The sequence below is a fragment of the Oncorhynchus nerka genome, linkage group LG1 (assembly GCF_034236695.1).
Source record: "Oncorhynchus nerka isolate Pitt River linkage group LG1, Oner_Uvic_2.0, whole genome shotgun sequence".
NCBI classification, from domain to species: Eukaryota; Metazoa; Chordata; class Actinopteri; order Salmoniformes; family Salmonidae; genus Oncorhynchus; species Oncorhynchus nerka.
In genome coordinates, this window is record NC_088396.1 from 46576655 (window position 1) to 46584361 (window position 7707).

Genomic DNA, 7707 nt, shown 5'->3' on the forward strand with positions numbered 1-7707 from the left:
TTCAAGCATGTGGGCATTCCTGCATATGCAGGAACGCCCCCCCTCGAGCATCCCATTGGTTCTTTCATGAACGCCCCCTACCTCGATCATCCGATTGGTTCCTGCATGAACATCCTCATCGAACATCCCATTGGTTCCGGCATGAACGCCCCCCCCCCCTCTTTAGCAAGACATCTTCAAGCTTGTGTGACTCTTTTGAATGTGGGTCAAAAGGGAAATAAAACTATTATGGGAGTTTTTGCCCCTGCCTCTGGTATACTGGAGTCCTCCTAGCCGTTATAATACGAATCATGGAGACCGCATCCAAGGTGTTCAACTGTTGTTTTCAACGTAATCTACTCACGTTCACATACGCCAATTTCCGGACCTTCAAAATAAAATTGAATTTATCACATGCACCGAATACAACTAGTGTAGACTTTACAGTGAAATGCTTGCTTATGAGCCCATGCAGAATAGTAACTAACACACGAGGAATACAATTAAATACACAAGAATGGAGCTCTATGCAGGAAGTACCAGTACCAGATCAATGTGCAGAGGTACGAGGTACTTGAGGTAGATATGTACATGAAGACAGGGCAGATAATATGTACATATCTACCTCAAGTACCTTGTACCTCTGCACATTGATATGGTACTGGTACTTCCTGTATTTGAGGTAGACATGTACATGAAGGCAGGATAAAGTGACTAGGCATCAGGATAGATAATAATAAGGTATTTGAGGTAGACATGTACATGAAGGCAGGGTAAAGTGACTAGACATCAGGATAGATACTAATAAGGTATTTGAGGTAGATATGTACATGAAGGCAGGGTAAAGTGACTAGACATCAGGATAGATACTAATAAGGTATTTGAGGTAGACATGTACATGAAGGCAGGGTAAAGTGACTAGACATCAGGATAGATACTAATAAGGTATTTGAGGTAGACATGTACATGAAGGCAGGATAAAGTGACTAGGCATCAGGATAGATACTAATAAGGTATTTGAGGTAGATATGTACATGAAGGCAGGGTAAAGTGACTAGACATCAGGATAGATAATAATAAGGTATTTGAGGTAAATATGTACATGAAGGCAGGGTAAAGTGACTAGACATCAGGATAGATAATAATAAGGTATTTGAGGTAGACATGTACATGAAGGCAGGGTAAAGTGACTAGACATCAGGATAGATACTAATAAGGTATTTGAGGTAGATATGTACATGAAGGCAGGGTAAAGTGACTAGACATCAGGATAGATACTAATAAGGTATTTGAGGTAGACATGTACATGAAGGCAGGGTAAAGTGACTAGACATCAGGATAGATACTAATAAGGTATTTGAGGTAGACATGTACATGAAGGCAGGATAAAGTGACTAGGCATCAGGATAGATACTAATAAGGTATTTGAGGTAGATATGTACATGAAGGCAGGGTAAAGTGACTAGACATCAGGATAGATAATAATAAGGTATTTGAGGTAGATATGTACATGAAGGCAGGGTAAAGTGACTAGACATCAGGATAGATAATAATAAGGTATTTGAGGTAGACATGTACATGAAGGCAGGGTAAAGTGACTAGACATCAGGATAGATACTAATAAGGTATTTGAGGTAGACATGTACATGAAGGCAGGGTAAAGTGACTAGACATCAGGATAGATACTAATAAGGTATTTGAGGTAGACATGTACATGAAGGCAGGGTAAAGTGACTAGACATCAGGATAGATACTAATAAGGTATTTGAGGTAGACATGTACATGAAGGCAGGGTAAAGTGACTAGACATCAGGATAGATACTAATAAGGTATTTGAGGTAGACATGTACATGAAGGCAGGATAAAGTGACTAGGCATCAGGATAGATACTAATAAGGTATTTGAGGTAGATATGTACATGAAGGCAGGGTAAAGTGACTAGACATCAGGATAGATAATAATAAGGTATTTGAGGTAGATATGTACATGAAGGCAGGGTAAAGTGACTAGACATCAGGATAGATAATAATAAGGTATTTGAGGTAGATATGTACATGAAGGCAGGGTAAAGTGACTAGGCATCAGGATAGATACTAAGAAGTGTAAAATAAATAACAGAGTAGCAGCAATTGATGAGTGTAAAAGTATGTTTGTTTGTGTCAATATTCATTTTTAAACATTTTACCAGGGAAGTCAGTTAAGAACAAATTCTTATTTTCAATGACAGCCTAGGAACAGTGGTTTAACTGCCTGTTCAGGGGCAGAACGACAGATTTGTACCTTGTCAGCTCGGGGATATGAACTTGCAAACTTTCGGTTACTAGTCCAACGCTCTAACCACTATGCTACCCTGCCACCCCATATGCATGTAGTGTTTAAATGTGTTTGGAAGTGACAGTGTGTGGAAGTGAATGTGTATATAAAGTCTAGTGAGTGTGCTTGAGGTCAGTGCAAGATAGTGCAGATAGTTTGGGTACCAATAATTCACTCTTTAGTAGTTTGGCTATTTAGCAGTCTTATGGCTTGGGGTAGAAGCTGTCTCGGAACTGGTTGGTGCGAGAGCCGATGCTCAAATCAAATTTTATTGTGCAAGTTCTACATTGTAGGATTTTTAATGAATTTAAAATAAGTATTTGGTCAATAACAAAAGTTTATCTCAATACTTTGTTATAAACCCTTTATTGGCAATGACAGATGTGAAACGTATTCTGTAAGTCTTCACAAGGTTTTCACACACTGTTGCTGGTATTTTGGCCCATTCCTCCATGCAGATCTCCTCTAGAGCAGTGATGTTCTGGGGCTGTTGCTGGGCAACATGGACTTTCAACTCCCTCCAAAGATTGTCTATGGGGTTGAGATCTGGAGACTGGCTAGGCCACTCCAGGACCTTGAAATGCTTCTTACGAAGCCAATCCTTCGTTGCCCGGGCGGTGTGTTTGGAATCATTGTCATGCTAAAAGACCCAGCCACGTTTCATCTTCAATGCCCTTGCTGATGGAAGGAGGTTTTCACTCAAAATCTCACGATACATGGCCCCATTCATTCTTTCCTTTACACGGATCAGTCGTCCTGGTCCCTTTGCAGAAAAACAGCCCCAAAGCATGATGTTTCCACCCCCATGCTTCACAGTAGGTATGGTGTTCTTTGGATGCAACTTCTTTGTCCTCCAAACACGACGAGTTGAGTTTTTACCAAAAAGTTATATTTTGGTTTCATCTGACCATATGACATTCTCCCAATCTTCTTCTGGATCATCCAAATGCTCTCTAGCAAACTTCAGATGGGCCTGGACATGTATTAGCTTAAGCAGGGGGACACGTCTGGCACTGCAGGATTTGAGTCCCTGGCGGCATAGTGTGTTACTGATGGTAGGCTTTGTTACTTTGGCCACAGCTCTCTGCAGGTCATTCACTAGGTCCCCCCGTGTGGTTCTGGGATTTTTGCTCACCGTTCTTGTGATCATTTTGACCCCACGGGGTGGGGTCTTGTCAGTGGTCTTGTATGTGGTCTTGTATGTCTTCCATTTCCTAATAATTGCTCCCACAGTTGATTTCTTCAAACCAAGCTGCTTACCTATTGCAGATTCAGTCTTCCCAGCCTGGTGCAGGTCTACAATTTTGTTTCTGGTGTCCTTTGACAGGTCTTTGGTCTTGGCCATAGTGGAGTTTGTCATAAGGTGAACGCACCAATTTGTAAGTCGCTCTGGATAAGAGCGTCTGCTAAATTACTTAAATGTAAATGTAAATGTAAGCAAACCACAATATCCAGAATTCTTAGCGATTTTCAGGACGTAGTAACGCCCTTGTCGAGGTGGATCCCTTTGAGAATGGGTGTCAACAGGTAGCTAGCGTTACTCACTGGACCAGTAACTTGTTTATAAAACATCAGCTTGTGAATCACTATTTACTTTCTTTTGTGTAGACAACAGTAAAGTTTAGTCGTGGTGTGGTGCTCAGTACTTGGATGTGCAAACTACAAGCAAGCACAGGCTGCTGGGGCAACATTTAATCGGTTACCTTGCTAAGAAGTCGAGCAGCGGTAACGTAGCTAACTAGCTAGCGAGCTACAATCGTTTATCTAAACCAGGGGTGTCAAACTCAAATACCCAGTGGGCCAAAATGTAAAACCTGAACAAAGTCACGGGCCAACATTGAACAAATTAACCTTTTAATATGGACCCAAACAAGTTTTGCTTTAACATTGAATATGGAACAAGCATCGCTTATTACCATACAATATATAATTTAATAGTGGAGACATGCAAAATCGAATTTCAAATGAAAAAACACATCAATGGCATTCATTTATTAAATAAATAAAATTTAAATAAAAATTGTATGCCTCTTTTCTATTTGCAGCCTTCTGATTTAAATACCAAAATAAACTTTTTCCACTGGCTAATAATTTTACAAATAAAATGATAATAAATCAATCAACCATTCAAGCCCATGCCTTGTAGCAAGAAAAAGTGCATAAAGAAAACGTTAATTATTGCACACTGGTCTAATCTGATGTGCCCAAGCCAGATACCTGGCATCTCTTCTTGGATGCTAGTTCATCAATGTCTGGGCTCAAGCTCTGAGAAATCCTCTGAAGAAATCAGACTCAGTATTTTGGTCATCTTCATCGAGGAGAAAAGTTCATCAGTCAGACATGGAGAGCATCTCCTGTGAGTTGTTTTGGTCATCTTCATCAGACAGCTGTGTGTTATGAAAAGTTGCTCGCATAGATAATCAACCTGTGCTGCCAATCACAATGGAATGTTCTGAGCATCTGGTGGTTGGTGGAGCAGGGGGTTGGGCATTGGAAGTGACGGTTCAGCCTTTGTTGAGGCATTGTGTGGGTTATCTATTTGGGATGAACCCCAAACAGTAGCCTGTGTAAACAATAAACCGTGCAAGCTCAGGCCTCTGTCCAATTGTTCACAGCATCATACTTTGACTTCAGCGTGTCGTTGCACTGGAGTTCAATCAGCTCCATTTGGATGTTGGTTGGTGCATTTTCCACATCAACTGCGAAGGGATTACTAAGCAGTTCAAACTTGCATTTCTGGGCATCGAAGTCGGCAAATCGCCGGCTAAACTCAGCGGCGAGAACACTGAGTTTTTCAGCAAACTGTGCGCATGGGAACACGGCGGTAGAGATCTGCGCTTTTATGGATTGGCAGCAGGGAAAATGGCAAGGGTGTCCTTGCAGCATCTGATTCTCCCACAGGCACAGTTTAGTTTTGAAGGCCCTCACTGCAGCGTACATGTCTGTGATGATGCGCCCCCGCCCCTGAAACTGCAGGTTCAGCGCATCGAGATGGCTCGAGATGTCACAGAGAAAGGCCAGCTCACACAGGAACTTTTGCTCCCGGAGCTCTGCTGTATCCTTCCCTTTGGTTTCCAGGAATTGACATATTTCCTCACGCAGCTCGAAACATCTGTTCAGTACTTTTCCTCTGCTTAGCCATCTCACCTCTGTGTGATACGGCACGTCTGCGTATTCCGAACCACACTCCTCCAGAAAAGATTTAAACTGGCGGTGATTTAGACCTTTGGCTCTTATAAAGTTAACTACCTGTGTTACTGTGGTCATAACATGTTCCATCTTTAGGGCTTTGGCACACAGTGCTTCCTGATGTATGATGCAGTGGTAAACAGTTAGCTCACCTGCACAGTTCTCTTCCCGCATCTTCTCCCGAACCATGCCCACCAGTCCACTCTTTTTACCGCACATCGCTGGCGCGTTTCTGGGTCCTGTCCTGATTGGCGCGAGAAAACAGCAGAGCATTATGGGATTCGTAGTATTAGTGGTGAATGCGCTGTATAATACCGGCGGGCCAGCTCTAGTAGTAATTTGGTATTGTCTCGCGGGCCAAATATAATAACCCCGCGGGCCAAATTTGGCCCATGGGCCAGAGTTTGACACCCATGATCTAAACCAACATCTAGCTAGCTATCATAATACGCTGGCTAGACATTCCAAAGCAAATCAATGTATACTGAACAAAAATCTAAACGCAACATGTAAAGTGTTGGTCCCATGTTTGATGAGCTGAAATAAAAGATCCCAGAAATTGTCCATACACACAAAAAGCGTATTTATCTTAAATGTTGTGCACAAATTGGTTTGCATCCCTGTTAGTGAGCATTTCTGCAGAACAGAGAAGCTACGTCTGGTAAGACGAGGGGTGGGGGTGTGTCTTTTTGTCAATAACAGCTGGTGCGCAATGTCTAATATGAAAGAAGTCTCGAGGTATTGCTCACCTGAGGTAGAGTACCTTATGATAAGCTGTAGACCACACTATCTACCAAGAGAGTTCTCATCTATATTATTCGTAGCCATCTATTTACCACCACAGACCGATACTGGCACTAAGACCGCACTCAACCAACACTATAAGGTCATAAACAAACAAGAAAATGCTAATCCAGAAGTGGCGCTCCTAGTGGCCGGGGACTTTAATGCAGGCAAACTTAAATCAGTTTTACCAAATTTTTACCAGTCACATGTGCAACCAGAGGGTAAAAAAACTAAATGAAACTACATGTATTTAATTATTATTATTTATTTTTTAGTAGGGGGGAAAGTAACAGAACTTTAAAAAATCATCTATTTTTATGTTTATCTCACATATAATTTAAAATTATGCTTTAAGGTGTCTGTAATAGAATAAAAGTGGCAAAAACAAATGTATACATGAATAGATGCATTTCTACAGCTTACAAAATATTATTTTACAATGGCGGAGTGCCAAGATGGAGGCACGGTGGCTTAAAACAGTGCCACGTCAGTCATCTAGCGTAAATAAAAAGCAATGGTGACAAGCATCAACGACCCATCACTAGAGAGCACCATCCCTCCCGCAAAAGAAAATCAGAGCAGAGAAGATATCAAACTTCCTGTCCGGTCCCTATCATTTAGCAGTTCCCATGAACTGAGACAGCAGTTCAGATACAGACAAATGGAGAGAGACTTTTTAAAAGACAATTCTGGGAATGTTGCATTGTATTGCTTCATTGTTAGCCACAGTCAAGAAGATTCATGCTATCCCCTTATGATTATTGATGGTCCTCTGTACAGTCCAGGCCTGAGTAGCAAGGGATGGATCAGGGAGATAACTGTGTCTCAGAGGCCCTCTGCTGGTTACTGTAACTAACCACAACCTCCTCTACATCCAGTGGGGCTCAGGTGTTGGTGGTGTAACTACAGACAGTGTTGTTGCTAGGCAGACACCCCAATCAAAAAGCATGACTTGTCATTTTGGTTGGAGTTCCCTTGACACAGCAGAGTGATCATCTTTACTTGGCGTGCCTGTTTATTTGGGTCGTTGCAGGCTATCCACATTGGGATTAGTGCAGCGAACTATGATGCTGTGAAACCTGACCCTATAATCTCACCAGAATACAGGCCTCCACCCAGACGGTAAAATGATTCTCTGTAATATTCCTCCAATTTATTTAATCTCCAACATTCACCTTTTGTGACATCGTCATTTCCATTAGTTCAAGCACAAACAAAATAATATAGAAAATAGAGATTCACTGGTGGCATAAATCATTAATTTCCAGGCACCAATACCTGTAGGATCAATTAGTGCAAAACGAAGCTAAAGCCTGCCCCTATTCACACTCTCTTATAGGACTGTAGAACAGAACACTACTGATCTCACTGTAATCCCACTCAAGGGACACAGAGCAACAGGAACATGAGGCATAGAGGCCCAACTACAACAGAGACCGG